Genomic DNA, 25,388 nt, shown 5'->3' with positions numbered 1-25,388 from the left:
AGCCTTGTCTCTGCTGCTCCACCAGCTTCATCTCTTGTGCTCCATCGGACTCGTCTCTTGTGCTCCACCAGACTCGTCTCTTGTGCTCGACCAGCCTCGTTTCTTGTGCTCGACCAGCCTCGTCTCTTGTGCTCGTCCAGCCTCGTCTCTTGTGCTCGGACAGCTTTGTCTCTTGGTCTCCACCAGCCTTGTCTCTTGTGCTCGACCAGCCTCATCTCTTGTTCTCCACAGCCTCGTCTCTTGTGCTCCACCAGCCTTGTCTCTTGTGCTTGACCATCCTTGTCTCTTGTGCTCCAACAGCCTCGTCTCTTGTGCACCACCAGACTCGTCTCTTGTGCTCCACCAGCCTCGTCTTTTGTGCTCCACCAGACTCGTCTCTTGTGCTCCATCAGCCTAGTCTCTTGTGCTCCACCAGACTCGTCTCTTGTGCTCCACCAGACTCGTCTCTTGTGCTCCACCAGACTTGTCTCTTGTGCTCCACCAGCCTTGTCTCTTGTGCTTGACCAGCCTTGTCTCTTGTGCTCCAACAGACTCGTCTCTTGTGCTCCACCAGTCTCGTCCCTTGTGCTCGCTGACCTACACCTTTGCCTTTTAGTCAGTGAAGTTCTTCTGATGCATCAGAGTGTATTTGGTGCATGCCTTCGAATCATGCTTTGAGCCAAGACACCAGAGTAACCAACATCTGCTTCCAGTGCTTAATTTGATCCGTTTGCTACTGGTGGAGCCCACTGGCACTCATTCTTGGGGACTGGCACTTATTTTACCTCATCAGACATTGACTGATAGAAAAAAGGAGAAAGAGAAAATGGAAAAAACTATGCAAAGGGAGAACGCATAAATTAAATTAAATAAATAAATAAAATAGAATAAATAACGCAGGAACCTGTGCGAGTGGAGGCCATCATCAAACTGAACAGCAGATGGAGGGCTTCAAGGAACTATGCTGCATCTTTTTAAGTGATACTGGGTCCCTAGATCTCGGCTGCTGCACTGCCTTGGGATTACTAAGGCACTGCCCTTGGGAGGATTCTGCGACCGCCTTTGCCTTGACGCCAGCACAACTAACAGCTTGAAGACACTTTTGGTTCAGATTTGGATGCAATTCAAGGATTTCAGAAAGGTCCACAGGACAACGGCGATGAGAAGGGGGGAGGGAGCAGACAACTTGCCGCCTCCATGTTATACTGAGGTTGGTCTACATTGAGACCCCCGGAAGGCTAGAGTCCTTGATTCCTCCAATAAAATGGAACTGGACGCCACATTAGAGCCCTCACTTGAAGAAAGTGTCTCTGTTTCACCGGTGATTCGCAGAGCCGCGGAGGTGATGGAAACGTAGTTTCCTACTGTGGCGACCAAAGTAAATCTGCCTTCCACTACAGAGCCCATGCAGTCACTCAAAGAAGGCTGGCTAGAGTGATTGGGAGCAGCATGGTCCAAACTGTGCTCTACGCTACCAGTGAGTCGCCCCACTATGAGGCACCAAGGCCTGCTCCTGGGGACCAGGCCCTTTTGATGCAGCCCTCAACGGAGGAGAGCCTTATGGCTCAGGCTTCAGACACATGGTCAATTTGGACATCTTCTCTTCTGCTCTGCCTGACAGGAATTGAAGCACAATCGAAGCGCATGGACAGATTTAGTAAGAGGGGTTTCTTCTCTGCCAGCTCGGCTTTGAGGTCTCTCAATTCAGTATTCTTGTTAGGTTGGTACGCTGTACTCATGTTCTTTGGGACATGGCAAGTGAAATCTTGCACGCTCCTCCTGAGGAGCTGCACAATACCTTTGCCACATGGTCCACCATGTACAAGATGCGACCAAATACATTTTACGCACTGGTCTGGACACCACAGACTGTGTTGGTTGTGCTATGGGCACCAGTGTGGTGATTCGGTGTCATCTGTGGATGCACACTACTCTCTTTTCCGGGGATGTCCAGGCGTCCCTTATGGACATGCCATTTCATGGTTCCAAGTTGCTTGGAGAGAAAGTTAACACTATTAGGGAGGTCCAAAGACAGCCATGCTACGGTCTCCTCCTTGCAAAATGTGCTCTCACTGACTCATCAGTGTACCAACCAGACCAGAAGTTCTAAGGCTATTCCTGGGGCTTTGTTTACTGCCAGAGACAGCCCTTCCAGTTAGCAGGGGCATAGCTTCTGGGGGGCTGAGGGGGTGTGTGAGTTTGGGGTGTACCGTGTTACACCCTCCCCAATAAACCAATGAATGTGATTTGTGAAGAATAGTTGGTGCCAGGTGCTTTCAGTCAGGTATGGTGAGGTGTCTGTTGGATTTCACCAGGAATTCTGACATGCGCACAGACAAAAACGCACACACGCTCTCTCCCTCTCTCAGTTTGTAAAGACTTCAAAAATGTAGGTTATGTCCCAAAATAATGTGCTTTCTCTCACTAAGGGGCATATCAGCAAGGCGATGCAATAGAATTATCGCTGCTCTTGCGGCCGTTTTCAGCCGAAAAGCGGCAATAATTTTATCGCCTAATTAGCAAGCTCACGCTAACGCGTGAAAACTTGCGTTAGCGTAGGAATTCCTAACGCCCAGCTTTGCATCTCTATTGAGATGCAAAGTGGGCGTTCCTGACCTGACAGGAGAAATGTCGCTAAGCGACATTTCTCCTAACATCAAACCCCACGCTATGAAGCATAGCGGCAAGAAAAGTAGCGATAACCCCTGTTATCGCTGCTTTCCTTAGGCCTGCTTCAGGACTGACTTAGCCATGATATCCTATGGAAGGTGGATATCATGGCTAAGTTTGTGAGTCCCTATCATCAAGCTAACGCCACATTGCGTGCGATTATCGCTGGGTTTCCAGCGATAATCTCACGTTAGGCAGTTAGCGTGAGGATTTTTATCGCTTTTGAGATGAGCGTTGCTAATAGTACGCTATCTCAGCGATAAAAATCCACGCTAGCCGGCGATAATTATCCTAGCGCTAAGTGCGCTTAGCGATAATTATCGCCGGTTGTTGCTGATATGCCCCTAAGTGATTTGCCCAGAATCACAGGATGTGGCCGCGACCCCAAGGCGCGAACCCTGGTTTCCAGCACCAAAGTCGGTAGTCTAGGCGACGGACCACATCCTCTCCCCAAGGACGTACAGTCTGACACCCCTACACCGGTGTATGTGAGCAATTGCTGAAAAGACTTCCCCATCCCGTGTAACGCCAGAGGGAATAAATGAATAAAAAAAAGTTGCAAATCTTATTATTTTTTTGTTGTTGCAATTTGATATAGTTTGGAGCGCTTTACATTGGAACCAAACAACAGTTACATTAGAGGGTCAATTCATTTATGGTAGGCTCGGGGATATTAAGTGATTTGCCCAGAATCACAAGATGTTGAGCCCACGCCGAGACTCAAGCCCTTTTTCCCATTTCCAAAGTCGGCAGCTCTGCTCGTTACGCCACAGTTAGAACCATCCATCACCCCTGGATACCTAATCCGGATGTTGAAAGAGAGGCCTCGAGGCCTAGGTGCAGCACTCAGGTGATGCCCCAGAAAACCATTATTAAGCCTCAGGAGTGGCAGCTTCATGCCCCCCCTGCTCTCAAGGCCCTGCCCCCACCCCCATTCCCCTGGCCCTCCCAGCCCCTTTGTCAGAGTGCCTAAACACTCAGAAGTCAGGGGGTCTGATCAAAGCGCTCTCCGAGCAGAGTGTCAATGTTGTTCTAACCTCGGGACCCTCTCTTGTCTGTGGGGCCCTCAGCCCTCCATTTATCACTCGGGATTGCTCCCCTGGGCCGCCGCGGCTCCAGCGCGCCTCGGTTTCAGCCGCCATGTCTGCGGCGTTTACCGCTCCGCGGCGGTGACTCCGCCCACTGCCACATATGGCAGACGCCTTTGCAATATATGAAAAGAACGTAGGTAGCTCTCCTTCCGCTGCGCTTTGCTCCGATGCTCCTACCTACGAATTCACAGAGGCCTCGCTGCCACTCTTTAATGGGGAAATAGCGCCTAGAGGCGGCCATTAGGCCTCAGCCATCTAATTAGGCCTTCAGGCATTTTAAATGGAAAAAACTGGTAAAGTCCATAGACGGGCACTGGCTGCCAGCCAGTGCTTTAAATGGGCTGGTACTGTCCGGTACTGAGTACCGGCTCTTATTTATTTTGAGAGGGAGAGTACCCTCACTTCTCAAGAGTAAGGTAATACATGTTTAATTGAAGAGTACCGGCACGTCTCAAAAGCGCCTGCACTTCTATTTTTCCATTTCTAGCACTGCTGCCAGTCGTTTGTCTTTTCTATGCTTATTTTGTTTTAGCATGGTTTTCGTAAAACTTTATTACTAAGCGTGCTGCTAGCTCGCCGCCAGTATGAAAAAACACATTGACAAAAAAGAAATATATCTTGTTTGTTGTAGTGGGCTGGAGAAAAATATGAAGGGCACAACAGGCCAATAAATGAAGAGAAGGAATGACTGACAGCCTCAGATAGGTCCTTATTCAGAGTGCCCACTTACATTCTGGTATGTGCGGGAGCTTTTTTCTACTGCGTACATTAGATACAGTGATACTCAAAGTACGGCCCGGGGCCGCGTGCGGCCCTCTTGACCTTTACATGCGGCCCCCTGGGCTGCCGTTTACTCCACTCAGCACTAACATGATTTTTTTTTTTTTTTAAATATAGCAAAAACTTATTTGAAGGTTAATTGCAGTTAGGGAAAGGAAGTAACTAGGCCCTTAACTTTAGGAACAACGTCATTTGTAAAGACAGCCACTACATATACATGCTTTGCTTCCCCTACACCTACTTTACACCCCCGCTAGCATCAGTGCAGCCCTCAGTCACACCACAGACCAAATATTTGCGGCCCCCGGGAAAATGTTTGTGAACACCCATGCATTAGAATGATGACTTTTGTGGCTAACACTCAGTGCTTAATTTGAGCAGTGGTTTCCAGTGCTCAGCACCTGCACTTAATTCTCAACACCGGTGCTTGTGACAGCTGCCACAAGGTGGTGCTGTTTGGCTAATTTGGAGATGACCACAACAACAGGAATTATTCATTCATTATACATTAAAATGACTATTACCTGCTGTTCAAGCCATTCTTATAGGTTTGGGGGCCTGGAATAGTCTGAATTGTCACACGTTTAGGAGTGTGCTGGTTAGTAGTTGTGTTGTTACTGTCATTGGCAGCGGCAATGGGTGGCGCAAGCTGCAGTTGCCCCCTGATGAGGGCCCTGGCTCTCCTGTTTTTTTGTGGTTTTTTTTACAAATTAAGCCCTGCTAACACTGTACACCTCAAATTTTACCCAGGTGAAGTCTGATGGAGTTTACTGGGAGAAAGATGCCCAGTAATTACCGCAACATGTAGATTTTGATGCAGTACGAACCATACTCTGCACGTTTGTCCCCATAAACTCGTCATAGGGGTTAATTATGAAAGCGGGAAATTTCCGAATACCTCAGGATTGGATTTTAGTGAATGCGCTGATATCCCAAAGGCAACTCATCTCGTAACGAGGGCCTTTGTGTTTGACTTCTTTAATCACCAATTGCTAGAAGTATCGATATTATTCCAAACCTCACTAGTACTTATCGGTCCTTGACAGAATGAAAAGCTGGGTCAGCCCTGCCAGAATGTTAAGCTGTCATTTGTAGTGAATACACAGATCTGTGTGAAAGGACACGCTAACTCATCAGATCAATGCCTTTTCGTGCAAAAACAAGAACTTCAAGTTCCTTGCCTCTTCTGCTGCTTAACTTACAGACTTTCTTAGGTGGAAACTGTCCCTGAAATGTACTTTAGTCAATAAGATGGTTCAAGCGCTTAATGGTGCTGCAGGGTCGCATTCACGTTCACAAGTTTGACTCCGCGCAGCCTTTAATACTCAAACTTCTGTAAAAAGGGTACTCTTCAGCTGCGTAGTAATAATGCCTGTTATTTGCAGAGCCACAAAGGCGCATGACTGCGATGTAAAAAAAAATCCCATTATTAGTTGATCAAAATCTTTTGTGACTTATTATTCAGAATCTCTAACCGTCAGAGACAAAAAAAACTAAAACAAAAAGTAATACCTCACATGTCTAGCGAACAAAACATAAGAACATAGGAAGTCCTTTTCAAAACCATAGTTAAACATTGTGCGCATGTGTGTTTTGGGAGAAGTGATCATGAGCTTTTAAAAGTAATCTTAGTTACATTTTCTCCTCCACCTCTTCGCTATCGTGGCCCAGTGGCTCTTTGAGAATGGAGGCTAAGTGATGGCGGCTGGACTGGAGGGATGTGTGGATTGTTTTGAAGGAGGTTTACTTGGCACCTTTAAGAGTAGTTGAAGATAGACATCGAGGTAGGACTGAAGGACTACTTTGAGTTGTTCTAAAATGGCTGCCCATGGTGGGCTGGGCTTGAAGAAGTATTCTAAGATTGCTGTCCATACTGAATAGGAGCTAGATTCTAAAATGGCTGCACATGATGGGTTTGAAGAAGTATTCGAAGATGGCTGTCCATACTGAATAGGAACTAGATTCTAAAATGGCTGCCCATGGTGGGCTTGAAGGCGTATTCTAAGATGTCTGTACATACTGAATAGGAACTAGATTCTAAAATGGCTGTCCAGGGTGGGCCTGAAGACGTATTCTAAGATGGCTGTACATACTGAATAGGAACTAGATTCTAAAATGGCTGCCCATGGTGGGCTTGAAGACGTATTCTAAGATGGCTGTCCATACTGAATGGGAGCTAGATTCTAAAATGGCTGCACATTGTGGGTTTGAAGAAGTATTCTAAGATGGCTTTCCATACTGAATAGGAACTAGATTCTAAAATGGCTGCCAATGGTGGGCTTGAAGAAGTATTTAAGATTACTGTCCATACTGAATAGGAGCTAGATTCTAAAATGGCTGCCCAAGATGGGTTTGAAGAAGTATCCTAAAATGGCTGTCCATACTGAATGGGAGCTAGATTCTAAAATGGCTGCACATTGTGGGTTTGAAGAAGTATTCTAAGATGGCTTTCTATACTGAAGAGAAACTAGATTCTAAAATGACTGCCCATGGTGGGCTAGAAGACGTATTCTACGATGGCTGTACAGCCTGAATAGGAACTAGATTCTAAAATGGCTGCCCATGGTGGGCTTGAAGACGTATTCTAAGATTACAGTCCATACTGAATAGGAGCTATATTCTAAAATGGCTGCCCATGGTGGGTTTGAAGAAGTAATCTAAGATGGCTGCCCATACTGAATGGGAGCCAGAGGTCTAAGGCATGGTGTTCTTATTGTTCTAAGATGGCTGCCCAAAGTCTAGGTGATTGGAGGTCTTAAATGAGCTTTGCTAAGATGCTGGTCCAGTGCAAACTGGAGCTGCAGGGCTGTCAAGAGTTGATTTTCTTGTTCTAACCTGTATTCCCCGGGTGTACTTGAGGAGAGCTTCCGAGGGCTGGCAGAGCAGACTGGAGCTGGAGGCCTGAGAAGAGTTGTTCTGGTTCCAAGATGGCTACCCAGGGTGGACTTTAGCTGGAGGCCTAAGAGTAGGAGTTCTTGTTCTAATGTGGCTTCCCTGAGTGGACTGGAGATGGCGTAATAAGAGGAGTGCTTGTTCTAAGACTGTTCTCCCTGGTGGAGAGGTCTGGATGCCCCAAAGAAGAAGTGCCAAGGTGGCTCAGGGTAAACTTACCTCTGAGAAACGTGGGTGTGTAAAGATTGCAAGGAGAACGGGAGGCTCCCCTGTACGCTTCACTGCCCGATTACTCGGCTGTTTATCAGTTTCTGCATTGTGAATGCCAAGCCATAGCCCGGGGCTGGGATTTTGTTAACAGTAGCCAAAGAGAAGGATACCGAAAGAGTCACATTGAAGAAAAGGCAATAAGAGAAGAGACTGTGAATGAGAAAGATTGATGGTAAACGCACCAGGAGATGTAAAGAAGGAAATAAATAAAGAAAGGGAAAGGAAAATCAGAAATACAGATAAAAGAAAGGGAGTAATAGAGAGAAAGGAGAATTTAGAAAAAATAGTGATAGAAAAATAAAAAGGATTGAAAAGAGATTTGAAGAAGAGAGAAAGAAAAAACAAAGAAAGAGATAGAAAAAGAAAGAAAGAAAGAAAGAAAGAAAGAAACATAGATAAATACAAACACACCAGTGTTGGTGGCATGATAAAATCCAAAAAAGTGAAAAGAAATAAAAGAGAAAATGAAAGAAAAAAAACAATAGACAGACAAAAGAGGAGAAATTGAGAAAAAGGAGGAAAAAAGAGGGGTTTGATGTAAGAAGAAAAATTGAATTGAAAAAGAAAAGAAATAAAATGAAAGGGCAAGAAAGAAAGAAAAGTAACGTACAACACGAAAAACAGTATAAAAAGATAGAAAGGAATGAAGAAGGGAAAACTGAGTGAGAAAGAGAGAAAGAAAAAAAGAAATACATGCAAAAATATACCAGGGGAAATAAAAGAAGAAAAAAGAGGAACAGAAAGGAAGAAAGGAAGACGGAGAAAAGAAAATGGAATACACACACAACATCAGGGGGCACAATATATGACAAAAAGAAGAAATGAAGGAAAAGAAAATATAGAAATAAATAAATAAAATATAGGAAGCTGAGAAAAAACAAAGAAAAAACAAACAAAGGAAGCAAGAAAAGAAAATAAGAAAAAAGAAAGAAAGAAAGAACACCAGCGGCATTATGATACCAGACGAAAAGGAGAGCAGAAATAAAAGGGAAAAGAGAATACATACAAAAGGAAGGAAAGGAAGAAGTAGTCTAAAAACGATAAGAAAGGAAGAACGAAGGAACAACACAGCTTGCTTGGAAAGTGCCTCTAATGTCGGATTACCAGGCATACTTTGGCTAAAAGTCAGATCGGTTTTCACCTTAAACACTGGATTAGTGATCTCATCTGTAGCCGACAGGCATCCAACAACAAACATGTAAGGAGCACCAGCCAGGATGTACATATCCCTGCTTTGGAGATTTAAACAGAGGCGGGGGAAGCTTCTCACTCAGGCCCGAAGTGCCAGAGGCTGCAAACAGGAAATAGGTGGGAATCGTGTTCTTTGTCTGGGAGAGGCAGGGAGAAGACAAACACAGAGAGGCAGAGGCTCAGCTTCAGAGGCAAGAAAAACAGGGCCAGGCGAGCCGGGGCTTTGCGAGTGAAGACAGTGAAGCACTGAGGCCTCCTGGGCCCTGCCAGGGAAGACAGTGAGGCACTGAGGCCTCCTGGGCCCTGCCAAGGAAGACAGTGAGGCACTGAGGTAACCTGAGCCCTGGCAGGGACGGCACTGAGGTATCCTGGGCCTTGGCAGGGAGGGCACTGAGGTATCAGGGCTCTGGCAGGGAAGACAGTGAGGCACTGAGGTATTCTGGGCCCTGGCAGGGAAGACAGGACGGCACTGAGGAATCAGGGCCCTGGCATGGAAGGCAGTGATGCACTGAGGTATCCTTGGCCCTGGCTGTGAAGGCATAGAGGTATCAGGGCCCTGGCAGGGAAGGCACAGAGGTACTGTGGTATCCTGGGCCCTGGCAGGGAAGGCACTGAGGTATCAGAGCCCTGGCAGGGAAGGCACTGAGGTCTCCTGGGCCCTGGAAGGGAAGACAGTGAGATATCAGGGCCCTGGCAGGAAAGGCACTGAGGTAACAGGGCCCTGGCAGAGAAGGCACCGAGGCACTGAGGTATCCTGGGCCCTGACAGGGAAGGAACTGAGGCACTGAGATATCCTGGACCCTGGTAGGGAAGACACCTAGGTATCCTGGGCCCTGGCACTGAAAACACAGAGGTATTTTAGTATCCTGGGCCCTGGCAGGGAAGGCACTGAGGTATCAGGGCCCTGGCAGGGAAGGCACTGAGACCTCCTGGGCCCTGGCAGAGAAGGCACTGAGGTATCAGGGCCCAGGCAGAGAAGGCACTGAGGTATCAGGGCCCTGGCAGAGTAGGCACTGAGACACTGAGGTATCCTGGGCCCAGGAAGGGAAGCACTGAGGTATCCTGGGCCCTGCCAGGAAAGGAACTGAGGCACTGAGATATCCTGGACCCTGGTAGGGAAGACACTGAGGTATCCTGGGCCCTGGCAGTGAAGACAATGAGGATCTGAGGTATCCTGGGCCCTGGAAGGGAAGGCACTGAGATATCCTGGGCTCTGGCAGGGAAGGTTGAGGAACTGAGGTATCCTGGGCCCTGGCAGGTAAGACAATTAGGCACGATGGGTTTGGCAGAGAAGGAACTGAGGTATCCTGGGCCCTGGCGGGGAAGACACTGAGGTATCCTGGGCCCTTGCAGGGAAGGCACTAAGGAACTGAGGTATCCTGAGCCCTGGCAGGGAAGGCACTGAGGTATCATGGGCCCTGGCAGGGAAGGCACTGAGGAAGTGAGATATCCTGGGTCCTTGCATGGAAAGCACTGAGGCACTGAGGTATCTTGGGACCTGGCATGTAAAGCACTGAGGCACTGAGGTATCCTGGGCCCTGGAAGGGAAGGCACTGAGGTATCCTGAGCCCTGGCAAGGAAGGCACTGAGGTATTGTTGTGTGTAGATTTAGATTCCGTATATAGGTTTCCCGATTTAGGTCCTTATATAGGTACAATTCATATTGCCCTTATTTAGGCATAGAAAATCCAGCCCTTATTTAGGCATTGTCCATGCTAACCAAATACAGGCATGGTCTCCTACATCCGTCAATCCACGTCACAACGAGTTCTTGGAAAACCAGACTCTTAAGCCTTTAGGAATTTCCCTTGCTTGGATATTGATTTCTCCAAGAACTCATTATTATGCATGAACACCTATTCCTTAGGGGTTCATTCATGACGTTCCAATGCCCGACTTTTACGTCAATACAGGCATTCCTAAACACCTTCAAGATATAAATATACCTGCACTCGCCCTGGCAAACCACGGTGCCTGTACGGTCCAGTTCGACTGCCTACTTGCGGTTCGCCACGGCAAGTTCAGAAGGAGATCGAGTTCCAGCCTGATGCACTGACCAAATGCAGTCATCCTCCTTGCAGAGAATCCAGCTCCAGTGTTTCTGACTCCCCGTGTTAGATATCGAGTACCGGAAAGAGATTCCAACCTCGCACATTCTAACGTATGGAGCAGACTAGAACTTAGAGAAACTTTTGGCAACTCTTGGCAAAACTAAAACTATAGCTAGCTGTACTTTAGAAAACCGTACCTACTTCTTACCTCGCACTACACTTAGGTTAGGTACACTGGGGAAGAACAATTTAGAAGCAACAGATGAGTATTCACATTTTAGCCTGTGTTATTTATGTATGTATTTTATGAATATATGTCATAGCTACAAACCATGCTATTGCAGTATTATTTTATATTACTGCTAACTCTGTACATATTGTACTTCTCTGCCTGTTTTACGATTATAGCAGTTCATTTCTCTTGCACGAGAAATAAGACTGTTCAATAAACCCTTTTTATTGAAACACCCATCTCTCTATTTCTGTGCAACTCTGTAAAAACGAAGCATGCACGATTGACTGAGTGAAACTGTTATCTATTGTTTCCACGTTTCTCAGATTGTTCTGACTCTAAGGGAAACAAAGTTGTCATGTTTATGCGGTTGTCAGAAACTAATCACTTCTTGTTTATTCAAGAAGTTTCTTGTGACCTCTGAGTTAGCTGGCACACACAAGTAATTAAGTTTAATGTACTCGATAGAGACATACTGACCTCAGTCCTATGTCAAATCTATAGTGTATGTTATTCCAATGCGCAGAGCCTATCAGGGATATAGGAACTACACTACAGTATCCTGGGTCCTGCCAGGGAAGGTACTGAAGCATCCTCGCCCTGGCAGGGAAGGTACTGAGGAACTGAGGTATCCTGGGCCCTGCCAGGGAAGGTACTGAGGCATCCTCGCCCTTTGAATAGTATAATTTCTTATTCCAACTCCAGTCTGCGCAACAGTGAGAACAGTGTTGGACTGAAAATCCATCATCAGTCCAACAATGATTTTCCTAAGGCAAGTCGTTGTAACAACTTGCGTGGTAAAGGAATGCGTTGTAAAGACGCATCTGCAGTTTGAGCCGCATTGTAAACACACAGCATAGTTCGACCTGCGTTGTAAAGGCTGTTTCCCCTTTATGAGCTACTCTGTTGATGAACAGATATTTTCTAAACCTGCGACAGGTTTGTTTCCCTCCGAGATGTTGAGGAGGGGAAAACCAGCATCAAAGTTAGTAGGAAAGAGTCACAGCTGCTGCGGAGGCTGCTCCTTCTCCTAACTCGCCGCTAAGTCCTGTAACGACCTCTTCCTCCACCTACCGCACTTCCCCATCTTTGAAGGACTTCAGGAATAAACTCAAGACTAGGCTCTTCGACTGCCACCACCCTCCGAATGAGGCCCAAGGAGCCCCTCCAGGGTGACAAGCCGCGTTCTACAAGACCCTCTGATTGATTGATTGAAAGTTAGTGATTTTTCTAAGGTCAGAGATTGAGTAAAGATGTATCAATAAATGATAAAGGAAAATGTGGGTAAACGTACAAGATTCTCCTCTTGCCATAGTCTTGTGGTTGGGGATTTGGTCCGAATTATGGGCACCATTAGGATGGGACAGCCCGCCATTGGTGCGGGGGTCCCGTTGGTGACATTAGGATTCGCCCGCCACACTGGCGGGTGCATCCTGCATACTTGACATTGCGGCAGACGGTGCACTCCCGCCCACCGCAATGCCAAGAAGGCATGTTGTACTGTTCCATGCACAACGTAGCAGGCACCGCGCGGTGCCTGCCATGTTGTGCATGGAACTGTAGCCCCCATGTGCACCCCCTACCCCCCAGAATCCCTGGGGGCACGCTACGGGCCCCCAATGGCGAGAACCACCTGCCTTTCCGTGGCAGCAACGCACATATGCTAATATGGATGGCGGTGTCTCCCAGACACCGCCACCATGTTGACAGCTTTTCCGCCCGGTAGGCAATCGGGCGGATTGACTACAGGCGGAAAACCGGTGGACTGACTCTACTGTTATGAGTCCTGATTGAGTTCCTGATGTGATCTTGGATCAAGTTAAACAAGTTCATGTTCATGAACAGAGACATTATGGGCCTCATTATTGAAAATTGCTGCATCGTTGCGAGAAAACAGCGATGCACAGTTTTCACTGCGCGACACGATGGATGTGCCATATTTAATGTCCATGTCGCAAGGAGTTACAGATACGTCAGTGGTGAGAGTATCAGATAGTAGAGAGGAAGTGACACTGGCTGGATGAAGTGGAGGATGTGAGGGAGTCCAGGAGCCAGCGAGAGGCGGAAAGTGTCTAGAGGCAGATGTGGAACATAGAGTGTGTTTGAGTGCTGTCACCTTTTTAAGTTCAGGGGAGAGTGTGATGAGGGTTACATCATGATTTTCCATTGTTGTAGAATAGATAAGGACATATAGTTCACATTTTTGGTTTTGGTAATGAACATTTTCTTGCCAAGGGGAATTGCATAATTTTTGAGGATGTGAAAGTAATTGCAGAAGGTCTGAAAACAGGCAGAAGTGTTGTGGAGTAAAAAGTGAGGTTGGTGTTGATTGCTGCACTACTTTGCTTATGATACTGATCTGCAAAAGGAGTGTCAGGATTGGTGGTGAGTGTGCAGTTCTTGAGGTTCTTGGAGGTTTTTTCTTAGAGCCTCAGAGGGCAGATAATGCCAAAAGTATTGGAGCCAGATTCTTTGATTTTGACTGGGGAAGTGTTGGACCTCAAGTGTCTGGGAGACTAGGTGAGATTGTGAGGGTGTCTTGCTCAATGCAGTGACTAGGAGTGTATAGGAACCTTGTAGGACATTCTTGCAGCTTGTGATAAATAAAAAATGTCCAGTAGCAGAGCTGCAGAGACAACAGAGCAAGGTATCAAATCACAATGTGCAGAGGAGTGCAACTTTGGCAAGATAGCGTAAACTCTGGAAGAACAGTATAGTGACATTTCCAGCAAGAAGCAGATAATAATGCAATACAAACTGAAGTAGGTGGAAACCACAGTGTGCAAAGGGGTGTGCAGCTTCAGCAAAGCCGTGCAAACCTTTTTCATCAGTGAGCTAGGTGAGCTCATCAGCCATGGGGCAGGGTCTGAAGGACTGAGCTATTTGTTGCAGGATGTCAGACAGCTTTCCAAAGAGACAACATTATTGGATAATAGATTGAGTCTCACCACATGATATGGTTAGTTGAGTGTTTCAATTCAGAGAATACTCGAGGTTGGCAAGAGGGAGACATACTGGCTAGACCAATGGCCCTAATACTGTCCTAAAAGGCTCAAATGGGGATGGTCATTGGTTGTGGCACTTCACTGGGACACCCAGGCAGGAAAGCCCTAGTGCAAAATGGTGGTTTAGGGGGCAGGCTCTGTTGCCTTCAAGTGTGGTTTCCACCTGTACGGAAAGGTGGGACTGCTGTTGTAGGTGGGCCGACTTCCCAAGACAAGATGGCAGCCCAGAGAGGAGATGCTAGCTTCTGAAGTGAAGGGGCACATTGGAACCATCTGCTTCCATCCTGCACCTGGAGACAACCGTGTGATACTAGGTTCCTGAAGCTAGCTTCAGATGCAGCCCTCACCTCCCCAGAAAGTTAGACCACTGTGCCAGGTGATGCGGGAGCTGTCTGGGGGAAGATGGCTGCTGAAGTGAAAGAGCGTATGGCAGCCGAGAGCTCTCACACTGCATCTGAAGACAACTGCTCCTGCAATGGGGCCAAGCTACTGAGGAAGCCTTTGGATGGCTTCTAAACTCCCACCTGCCCCCAATGTAGGGTGACCAGGCTTCCTGGATTTTTCAGGGCAAACCCGGTCTCTCATCGCCTGCCACAGTCGCTTTCAGGAAATGGGGAATGTTGAAAACATGCTCTTTTTGTAGAGCCACCCCAAATGTATGCCTTTTTCGCTGAACCTGGTGTTTTGCTGGCTTTAGAACTCTGTGCACTTTACCCCTGCTAACCAGTTGTAAAGTGCTTGTACTTCTCTATTCAACATGATGAAATTGTCATACCCCTGATCGACATATTCAACTTACCTATAAGTCCCTAGCACATTGTACCCACAGGGTACCTGGGCCTGTAAGTTAAATGTCTCCTGTGAGCTCCAGCACACATTGTACCACCCTCCCAGACACCCGGCCTGGCAGTTTGGGCCGAGCTCTTCCCATGGGGACAGGGTCAAGCTTGATTTACATATGGCTGGGTCCAAACTGGAATGGCATGGTGAGCAAACACATGATGGATTTAGACTCAGATCTCTGTACTGGGCGTGAATGTTTGACAGTGTTCATCATTCCATGCATCACCTTTTTCTGTTGCTATAGTCACCCCAATTGGGAAGGGTATACCCAGACGAGGCCCCCATGCTCACTATGCCATTGCATTCAAGTTAGTGTGGTTGATGATGGGTGATACCCCAAAAACCGGTCCCAGGATGCTTGTTTCCGGTCCAGGAAGGACCTGGTCTTGCAGTTAGGGCTGGACTGTTCCTATGGGGAGCAGGGTCAAGACTCATTTGCATATGGCTGGGTCCAAACTGGAATGGCATGGTGAGCAAACAGAAAAACTATGGATTTATACCCCGATCTCTGTACTGGAGGTGCATGTTTGACAATGTTCTGCATTCCAATGATCATCTTTTGTGTTGCCATAGTCACCATAAGTGGGAAGGATTTACCCAGACGAGGGCACCATGCTCACTATGCCATTGGATTCAAGTTAGGGTGATTGATGAGGGGTGATAACCCAAAAACCGGTCCCAGGATGCTTGTTCCCGGTCCAGGGAGGACCTGACCTTGCAGTTCAGGCTAGACTGGGCCTATGGGAGCAGGGTCAAGACTCATTTGCATATGGCTGGGATCAAACTGGAATGGCATGATGAGCAAAAAAACGATGGACTTATACCCAGATCTCTGTACTGGCGGTGAATGCTTGACAATGTTCAGGATTCCACCCATCATCTTTTTGTGTTGCTATAGTCACCCCAAGTAGGAAGGGTATACCCAGATGTGGGCCCCTGCTCAGCAAAAACATGATGCATTTAGACCCAGATATCTGTACTGGGGTGAATAGTTGACAATATGAAGCATTCCGTCCATCATCGTTTTGTTTGTGTTTCTATACACAATACAATGAGACATCTTGAAATCTGGGCCCTGGCAAAGAAGATACTGAGGCAGCTTGAGATCTGAGCCCTAACAAAGAAGATACTGAAGCAGCTTGAGATCTGAGCCCTAACAAAGAAGATACTGAGGCAGCTTGAGTTCTGCGCCCTAACAAAGAAGATACTGAGGCAGATTAAGATCTGAGCCCTGGCAAAGAAGATACTGAGGCAGCTTGAGATCGGAGCCCTGACAAAGAAGATACTAAGGCAGCTTGTGATCTGAGCCCTAGCAAAGAAGATACTGAGGCAGCTTGAGTTCTGAGCCCTAACAAAGAAGATACTGAGGCAGCTTGAGTTCTGAGTCCTAGCAAAGAAGATACCGAGGCAGCTTGCATTTTGGGCCCTAACAAAGAAAATACTGAGGCAGCTCGAGATCTGAGCCCTAACAAAAAAGATACTGAGGCAGCTTGAGATCTGAGCCCTAACAAACAAGATACTGAGGCAGCTCGCGAGCTGAGCCCTAACAAAGAAGATACTGGGGCAGCTTGAGATCTGGGCCCTAACAAAGAAGATACTGAGGCAGCTTGAGTTGTGGGCCCTAAGAAAGAAGATACGGAGGCAGCTTGAGTTCTGGGCCCTGACAAAGAAGACACTGAGGCAGCTTGAGATCTGATCCCTAACAAAGAAGATACTGAGGCAGCTTGCGATCTGAGCCCTGACAAAGAAGATACCGAGGCAGCTTGCGATCTGGGCCCTAACAAAGAAGATACTGAGGCAGCTTGAGTTCTGAGCCCTAACAAAGAAGATACTGAGGGAGCTTGCGATCTGAGCCCTAACAAAGAAGATACTGAGGCAGTTTGAGTTCTCAGCCCTAACAAAGAAGATACTGAGGCAGCTTGAGATCTGAGCCCTAACAAAGAAGATACTGAAGCAGCTTGAGTTGTGGGCCCTAAGAAAGAAGATACGGAGGCAGCTTGAGTTCTGAGCCCTGACAAAGAAGATACTGAGGCAGCTCGAGATCTGAGCCCTGACAAAGAAGATACTGAGGCAGCTTGCGATCTGAGCCCTGACAAAGAAGATACCGAGGCAGCTTGCGATCTGGGCCCTAACAAAGAAGATACTGAGGCAGCTTGAGTTCTGAGCCCTAACAAAGAAGATACTGAGGGAGCTTGCGATCTGAGCACTAACAAAGAAGATACTGAGGCAGTTTGAGTTCTCAGCCCTAACAAAGAAGATACTGAGGCAGCTTGAGATCTGAGCCCTAACAAAGAAGATACTGAGGCAGCTTGAGGTCTGAGCCCTAACAAAGAAGATACTGAGGCAGCTTGAGATCTGAGCCCTAACAAAGAAGATACTGAGGCAGCTTGAGTTCTGAGCCCTAACAAAGAAGATACTGAGGCAGCTTGAGTTCTGAGCCCTAACAAAGATGATACTGAGGCAGTTCGAGTTCTGAGCCCTAACAAAAAGAGACTGAGGCAGCTCGAGTTCTGAGCCCTAACAAAGAAGATACTGAGGCAGCTCGAGTTCTGAGCCCTAACAAAGAAGATACTGAGGCAGCTCGAGATCTGAGCCCTAACAAAGAAGATGTAAATGTAAATGTATGTGTCTTGTAAAGCGCACTGCTGCCCTGAGGCGTCCTGGCGCTGTAGACCGCTGGGGAACCCGTCCTGGCTATCCCTGTGAGATGGTCCCTCCAGTGTATCTCCAAGTTGAAACCAGGCATCCCCAGCGAATGTGGGGGGCCGTTGTGGAGATGAGGCAAGCTAATGCCCAGAGTTGCCGAGTGTGTTCCTGGTTAGAGTAGGTACCGAGGCAAGAATTATCGTGTCCGCTTTGACCCTGGTCCACAACCCTGCCGCGTCGGGAATTGAACCCTGGTCCCTGGCCGATTCTCTGCTTACGGATCTGCCGCCTCTAACCAGTGAGCCACACCTCTCCAGATACTGAGGCAGCTCGATTTCTGAGCCCTAACAAAGAAGATACTGAGGCAGCTCGAGTTCTGAGCCCTAACAAAGAAGATACTGAGGCAGCTCGAGATCTGAGCCCTAACAAAGAAGATACTGCGGCAGCTTGAGTTCTGAGCCCTGACAAAGAAGATACTGAGGCAGCTCGAGATCTGAGCCCTGACAAAGAAGATACTGAGGCAGCTCGAGTTCTGAGCCCTAACAAAGAAGATACTGAGGCAGCTCGAGATCTGAGCCCTAACAAAGAAGATACTGCGGCAGCTTGAGATCTGAGCCCTGACAAAGAAGATACTGAGGCAGCTTGCGATCTGAGCCCTGACAAAGAAGATACCGAGGCAGCTTGCGATCTGGGCCCTGACAAAGAAGATACTGAGGCAGCTTGAGGTCTGGGCCCTAACAAAGAAGATACTGAGGCAGCTTGAGATCTGAGCCCTAACAAAGAAGATACTGAGGCAGCTTGAGATCTGAGCCCTTACAAAGAATATACTGAGGCAGCTTGAGATCTGAGCCCTAACAAAGAAGATACTGAGGCAGCTTGATTTCTGCGCCTTAACAAAGAAGATACTGAGGCAGCTCGAGATATGAGCCCTAACAAAGAAGATACTGAGGCAGCTTGAGTTCTGTGCCCTAACAAAGAAGATACTGAGGCAGCTTGAGATCTGAGCCCTGACAAAGAAGATACTGAGGCAGCTTGAGATCGGAGCCCTGACAAAGAAGATACTGAGGCAGCTTGCGATCTGAGCCCTGACAAAGAAGATACTGAGGTAGCTTGCGATCTGTGCCCTGACAAAGAAGATACTGAGGCAGCTTGTATTCTGAGTCCTAACAAAGAAGATACTGAGGCAGCTTGAGTTCTGAGCCCTAACAAAGAATATACTGAGGCAGCTTGAGTTCTGAGCCCTAACAAAGAAGATACTGAGGCAGCTCGAGTTCTGAGCCCTAACAAAGAAGATACTGAGGCAGCTCGAGTTCTGTGCCCTAACAAAGAAGATACTGAGGCAGCTCGAGATCTGGGCCCTAACAAAGAAGATACTGAGGCAGCTCGAGATCTGGGCCCTAACAAAGAAGATACTGAGGCAGCTTGAGTTCTGAGCCCTAACAAAGATTATACTGAGGCAGCTCGAGTTCTGAGCCCTAACAAAGAAGGTACTGAGGCAGCTTGAGATCTGAGCCCTAACAAAGAAGATACTGCGGCAGCTTGAGATCTGAGCCCTGACAAAGAAGATACTGAGGCAGCTTGCGATCTGAGCCCTGACAAAGAAGATACCGAGGCAGCTTGCGATCTGGGCCCTGACAAAGAAGATACTGAGGCAGCTTGAGGTCTGGGCCCTAACAAAGAAGATACTGAGGCAGCTTGAGATCTGAGCCCTAACAAAGAAGATACTGAGGCAGCTTGAGATCTGAGCCCTTACAAAGAATATACTGAGGCAGCTTGAGATCTGAGCCCTAACAAAGAAGATACTGAGGCAGCTTGATTTCTGCGCCTTAACAAAGAAGATACTGAGGCAGCTCGAGATATGAGCCCTAACAAAGAAGATACTGAGGCAGCTTGAGTTCTGTGCCCTAACAAAGAAGATACTGAGGCAGCTTGAGATCTGAGCCCTGACAAAGAAGATACTGAGGCAGCTTGAGATCGGAGCCCTGACAAAGAAGATACTGAGGCAGCTTGCGATCTGAGCCCTGACAAAGAAGATACTGAGGTAGCTTGCGATCTGTGCCCTGACAAAGAAGATACTGAGGCAGCTTGTATTCTGAGTCCTAACAAAGAAGATACTGAGGCAGCTTGAGTTCTGAGCCCTAACAAAGAATATACTGAGGCAGCTTGAGTTCTGAGCCCTAACAAAGAAGATACTGAGGCAGCTCGAGTTCTGAGCCCTAACAAAGAAGATACTGAGGCAGCTCGAGTTCTGTGCCCTAACAAAGAAGATACTGAGGCAGCTCGAGATCTGGGCCCTAACAAAGAAGATACTGAGGCAGCTCGAGATCTGGGCCCTAACAAAGAAGATACTGAGGCAGCTTGAGTTCTGAGCCCTAACAAAGATTATACTGAGGCAGCTCGAGTTCTGAGCCCTAACAAAGAAGGTACTGAGGCAGCTTGAGATCTGAGCCCTAACAAAGAAGATACTGAGGCAGTGTGAGTTCTGGGCCCTAACAAAGAGGATACTGAGGCAGTGTGAGTTCTGGGCACTGGAAAAGTAGACACTGAAGCATCTTGAGAGCTTGACCTTTGCAAAGAAGACACAAAGTCATCTTGCGCTTGGGCCCTGGCAAAGAAGACACAGTAACATCATGTGATCTGTGCTCTGGCACACAAGACACTTTGTCATAATGAGATCTGGGCCCTGGCACCTAAAATACAGTGGCATCTTAAGATCTGGCTCTGGCACTGAAGGCACTGGGGCATCTTGAGATCTGGGTCCCAGCATGGGTGAAGATAGCGTGGTATCTTGTACAGCCCATTCACACAAGTTTTTATTTTAAAAAGTTGTATCTTTGCTCCAAATGGCTTTACTACTGTTTTTTTTTTTATTTCACAGAGGATTCTACGAGTAGTCTTGGAAACCTGTGACAGCCGCAAATTTTCTAGATTTTTCAAAGGCGTAAAAATTTCTGCATGGGGAGTTGTAAAATTGCATCATTCTGCACGTGGAATTGTAGCAAAAATGCATATTTCAATATTAGGCTCATTTTTGTTGTTGTTTTGCGGGGGAATATAGTTTGCTCCATCGAGAAACCATTTGCTGATGTCTCTGTACCTGCTCTTGATGCTGCCTCCCCCACCTACTCTAGAGATACATTTACCCCTGCAATTGTCAGCATTAGAGCTGCATGTCTCTTCATTGTAAGAACATAGCTGTCAATCACAAACCTACCTACAAGATGTGCCACGGCAGACTCTAGACCAGGTGCCTCCAGCCAGTCCATCACAAGCTACCAGTGGCTCGCATGCACCTTCAGGGTAGCTTGCAGCCATGAGTTCATCTTTAAATGAGCACTGGGTCACATTTTCCTTTAACAGTTAAGGGAAGTCTGTGTTTAATTTACATTATTATCATCAGGCTGCAGATCACAAGGCCTGGTAGTGAGCAGTGCTCAGTCAGATTCATGACACAGGCTGGGGCGCGGAGGTGAGGAACTGAAGCACTGAGGTATATAACTCTTTTTAAAAAGTCCTTGTCGACTCAATCTTGGAGCATGAGAACAAAATGATGTTTCTGAATTCTTTTAAATTGGAGAAAATTTAAATGAAAAGTTACCTTAATGATTAAAATCATTTTAATTGTCACCCATTCCCAAATATCACATTTACAAACAGCAGCCAAACAAGGCCCTGAACCCGAGTTATCGGGTTTATAACCATTTTCGAGGGCCTTTAACAACCGGTATAGCCTGAGGCGGAAGGGCGATAAGGCTACTAGAACATTCCACCCACTAAGGGTAGAATGTTTTGAATTAAAAAGGGAGAAACATGAAGACAAACATTGGAATGTTAGAGGTACGGGCTACCACCGGCCATTACAATCCCGGAGCTACTCCATTGTCTTCAGTGGCGCTCCCAACATTACAATGTCCTAATATAGCCTTTTATCCCACTGCCGAGCGTTATACCAGTTGTTAAAGGCCCTGAACCCGAGTTATAGGCTCGAGCCAATGGTGAGGGCCAATAATGAGGGTGCGGACCTTTAATAATCGGAATAGCCACAGGCAGAAGGGCTATAAGGCTATTAGTAAATTCCACCCACTAAGGGTAGAATGTTCTTAATTAAAAAGGGAGAAACATGAATACAAACATTGGAATGTTGGAGGTACGGGCTACCACCGGCCATTACAATCCCGGAGCTACTCCATTGTCTTCAGTGGAGCTCCAAACATTCCAATGTTCTAATATAGCCTTTTAGCCCACTGCCGAGGGTTATACCAGTTGTTAAAGGCCCTGAACCCGAGTTATAGGCTTGAGCCAATGGTGAGGGCCAATAATGAGGGTGAGGGCCTTTAACAATCGGAACAGCCACAGGCAGAAGGGTTATAAGGCTATTAGAACATTCCACCCACTAATGGCAGAATGTTCTTAATTAAAAGGGAGAATTATGAAGACAATCTTTGGAATGTTGCTCTCCAGGCTTCTACCGTCCATTAAAAGCCTGCGGAGCTAGAGCTCGCAACATTCCAATGCACTAATGATTGTTAATCCAGGTGCACGGGCATTCAAGGCTTCCTTTCTAAATGAATGTTTAGAAACAACGACTTTATACATAAATGTCACTCACAGTGCAATGGTTTAATGTTATTTCAGTGCTCTGAAGTGCGCAGGGTGACATATAAGCACTTTATAAAAATCTGTCTTCATGAATAAATAGTGTAATCCACTGAAACAATGAAAATGTGTCTCACACTACGCAGTCTTCTGGTCATATGCCATCGCTTGTGTGATTTACAGGATAGGTATTTTGATGAATAGACTTGTGTTTTGGCTCTTAGGGCCAGGCGCGAGGAGCCCTGGCTTGCCTCTCCCTGGGATTTGCCTACATCACTAAGAGCTTGTGAGTAGGACGGGTAATGCTGGGTGTTTATGTGAAGGGATGCAGCTAGGAGACGCCCCGGGATTGCCAGGGAGGGGCTGGCAGCGTTGACACTTGTTTAATCCCTCACCTCAGACAGGTGTGGTGCCCACAGCTGGAAAAGAGCTGCCATAGTCACAGTCTACGTGGGGGCGGAGGTGGCTGGCATCTGAGCCTCTAACCGCCTTACCTGAATGGAGGGAAAGGGGTGGGGAGGCTTACAGTGGCGTACCTTGGAATCCTGGCCCTCCCCCGGAGGACACTGCGGCTCTCTACACAGCCTGGGTGGACACCTTGGGAAACCCTGCAGCATAGAGCTGCACAGTGTCAGAACTGGGGGCTTGCACAGTTCAACTCACCTGGAGTCGTTACTATATTCTAAGTAGGGCTGTCCGAAGCGCCCCAAATACGCTTCCTTGCACTTCACAACCTTCCTAAATTCGGAAAACAAATGCAGGCGACAAAACCTGCAAGAAGTGGGATTCTGCAGGAAAAAACTGCAACCCTTTCCTTTGCTGAGAAAACACACCTGTAAAAAAAAGTTTTAATTATAAAATTATTCCACTAAAAACATTCCTTTCCAGGACATTGTCTTCAGGAGAAGTTGCACAAAGTCCACAATTTTGCTGGCGTAATTTAAGTTTTGCTCCCAGCCCTAAGCGTGGGGTGTAGTGTGGCCACAGGAGCAGAGGGCTCCTTCCCACCTGAAAACGCTTGTCCTTACCCCATCGCCATCCCCTCCCCACTCAAGGAAGTAATTCCATTGGACACTACTCTGTCATCAGCTCAATTACAATCCTTTCTTCCCCTGGATGTTGCCCGTGTCCTGGACCTATTGCGATCTATTAAATCAGGCTCCCCACTTGATCCTCTTCCTCCCTTCAACCTCCAAGCTCAGCATTCTGAGTTCTCATCTCTTATCTCTATTACAGGACCTTCTGAGTTCCTCACTAAGTGGAGGTCACTTACCTAAAGCCTGGACACACGCTATGGTGCTCCCTCTGCTGAAAAACCCTCATTTGGACCCTTCTAATTGGGTCAACTGCAAACCCATCTCTTTACTACTCATTCTTTCCATGATTTTAGAAGAACGCGCCAACACTCAACTCTCCTTGTATGTGGAAGTCCGGACTGCCATTCACCCTTCCCAGGCAGGTATTAGAGCTGAGCACAGCACAAAAGTCCCCCTTCTAGGAGTCACAAAACTTCTTTGTCGGCACCTAGATAGGGGTGGCACGGCCGTGCTGATTTTATTAGATCTCGGTGTGGCCTTTGACGCTGTGTCTCATGACATGCTTGTAGACACACTGGCTCAACGAGGCCTTCAAAACAGGGCACTTGCCTGGCTAAAGTCCTTCTTGGCCGGTTGCACCTTTCAGGTCTTTTCTACTAATATATCATCACGCTTACACTCGCTCACCTGGGGAGTCCCGCAGGGATCCGCGCTCAGTCCCTTGCGTTTTAATATCTATGTCCGCCCTTTGGCAGCCCTTGTAGAAAGCTGTGGCCTGACCATATTTTCTTACGCTGATGACACACAGATTATTTTTTCTTTCTCGTTGGAACAGGAAGCCAGTTCAGAAGATTTTAATTACTTCCTCAACCATGTTGCCATCTGGATGAATTCTAACTACGTTAAACTGAATGGGGATAAGACCAAAGTGCTAATACTGGGTAAAACCCCCCAGCTATGGGGTACCCAGCGCTGGCCTTCCACTCTGGGTATACTCCCCGAGCCAGTCAAATTAAACCAGAAAAAACACCTGCCTGCCTTATATAGTAGTGGGCCTAGCACACTGGTCCCTGGATGAGGAAATCACTAACTGGAGCTGAATTGACAAAATGTTTACAACATTATTGGATAGGAAAATAAATTTCTTTTTATTTTATTTTTTATATATACAACGTATTCAGACTGATTTCTTTATGTATAAAACCACAGAACAACATGGAATAATGAAAAACGACATAAGACAATGAAAAGAGAAAGATATACAGCGTACTGGTTATGCACAATATTCATCAATGTCCCACACATCAATAAATTCATACATACATACATTCATTCCAACAACAATCACACTATCATATAACGGTCCAGATGGTACAATTTCCAGATGAGATTATATAGGTGGTTTACTCATATATACCGTTGAGTTGGAAAATAAGGATAATATAGAGTAGGGTATGCCAAAAGATCAAACGCCAACGCGCGTTTCGGTGTCAGGCCCAGAACAGGGCCTACCTTCATCAGGGTGAAGACCGATAGATAGTGGGGGACATGAACCAAACCTAGGATTAATCAAAAACACGTGTAAAACAATAGATACAGATATAATTTATGTAACATCATTCATGTTTTAAGTCTGTCGAAAAGATCAGCTCCAGAAGTGTATCCACACGAAACTCAATAAACATAGTTTTTTTATATAAAGGCCCCGTAGGTACCAGAGGCATGCATGAATTTGAGAAACCTCCAAACTAATAATAATCAGGACAGTATACCATACCTGTGTTCAGAATAAAAGACAAAAAAAGGCAAAAGGGAGAAGAATCCAACAAGTTAAGCATGCACACATAGATGGAATCCCGTATATATACCGCCAGTGTTCAGAATTAATAAACAAGAAAGTTTATAGTGTAGAAACGGGGCTGCCTAAATCTTATTCATAATACATACTTCAAGCTCAATCCAGGGCGATATAAATTTATGCATGCATCTTCGCTGGGTAAATATGTGTATATTCAGAGACTCAACGGGCCGCTTGTTCAATCTGAGGAGAATTAATCGAGAGAGAATCCATTTAAGTATCAAAACTGAATTGTGTTCCCCAAAGC

Source organism: Triturus cristatus, chromosome 12, assembly GCF_964204655.1.
Source record: "Triturus cristatus chromosome 12, aTriCri1.1, whole genome shotgun sequence".
In the NCBI taxonomy this organism is placed as follows: Eukaryota; Metazoa; Chordata; class Amphibia; order Caudata; family Salamandridae; genus Triturus; species Triturus cristatus.
Note: the sequence above shows the minus strand (reverse complement) of the source record.